Below are 1,477 nucleotides of genomic sequence, written 5' to 3' on the forward strand. Positions count from 1 at the left end.
ATTACGAGTCTGATCTACGTAGTGAGACCATGTAAACCCTGTAGTAAACACATAGAAAGAAAAACAAACATTAGTTAAGGAAACAATGGAAACCATGAATGCCCAACATAGGAAAGAAAAGGAAGCCATGAAATAAATCCAAATAGAAATCTTGAAACATAAAAATTTCCAATGAAAGCATATGAAACAAACTGAATGAAGTGAAAACTGAATATCACATTTAGAACACAGGACTGCAGTTGGTGACCACAAAAGTAAATATATCTTAAAAATAGCAATGTTTATGAAAAAACGAACTACAAGATGGTGCACAAAAGGATAATATAATCTTGATCAAAGTCAATAAGAAAGCTGAAGATAGTGCAAATTCCACACAAACTTCTCTTCATGATGTAATTACAGAAGTTCACAAATACTGATAAATAACTTGACATACAAATTACTGAGTCATATAGAACTAAAAAAAGCCACAGTCTAAATAAGTCTGCACCAAAGCATTGAATAATCAAGACTCCAGAAATTTATCACAAGAACAGAATATGAAAAGCTGTTACAGAAAAAACAAATGCCTATCAAAGAAAACCCATTAGAATCGCAGCAGACTTTTCAACACAAACCCTCAAGTCAGAGAGAGTTTGTAGCGAAATATCTCAAGCCCTAAAAGAAAATGACACCCAACCCAGGGTGATGTAACCTGCAAAACTATCTTTCATAACTGATGGAGACATTAAACAGTTCCATGACAGAACAATTGAAGAAAGTCAGGACCATCAAATCAGCTCTCCAAAATAATCTAAAGGATATTCTAGAAAGAGATAAGGAAAACTACAATTCCAAGAACACAAGTAGAAAGAAGCCACCAGCAGGGTAAGCAATTAAACAGAATGGAAAGACAGTGTACCAACAACAGGAAAATAATATGTCATTGATAAGGCAATACAGTTATAACCATAAGTGTAAATGGTTTTATTTCATCACTCAAAGGAAACAAACTGGTAGAATGGATTTAAAGGCAGGACTCAAGAATATGTTATATACAAGAGATACATTTAAGTCATAAGAAATCCATACATTGAAAATCAAAGAATGGGCAACAGCATCCAGAAAGAAGCCAGGGTAGCTATTCTATTTGCAGACAATATGAACATCAAGCCAAGACTGATCAAAAAAGACAAAGAAGGTCATTTATACCAGTTGAGGGAAAACTCCAAGGAGAACAGATAATGATCATAAATCAAAACACACACCCAACACTGGTGCACGTAAGTACATAAAGCAAATATTAATGGATATAAAAATCAAATAAGAAAAAACACAACTGCAATGAGGGACATTGATGCAGCTAAATAGACAGATCACCTAGACAAAAAAAATTCAACAGAGAAATATCACAACAAACTGAAATGCTGAAAAGTAAAATTCATAGACATCTCCAGTATTTCACCCCACAACATCAGAATACATATTCTTCTCCGGT

At 33.7% G+C, this 1,477-nt stretch overlaps 1 protein-coding gene across 1 annotated transcript in view; it reads right to left on the bottom strand.

Annotated features, from left to right (window-relative positions):
- Epha3 (EPH receptor A3) overlaps positions 1-1,477 on the bottom strand; it is a 383,817-nt gene that overhangs the window by 180,245 nt on the left and 202,095 nt on the right. The gene's annotated exons all lie outside the window — the stretch shown is intronic.

The sequence above is a fragment of the Octodon degus genome, unplaced genomic scaffold (assembly GCF_000260255.1).
Source record: "Octodon degus isolate 3935 unplaced genomic scaffold, OctDeg1.0 scaffold00066, whole genome shotgun sequence".
NCBI lineage: Eukaryota > Metazoa > Chordata > Mammalia > Rodentia > Octodontidae > Octodon > Octodon degus.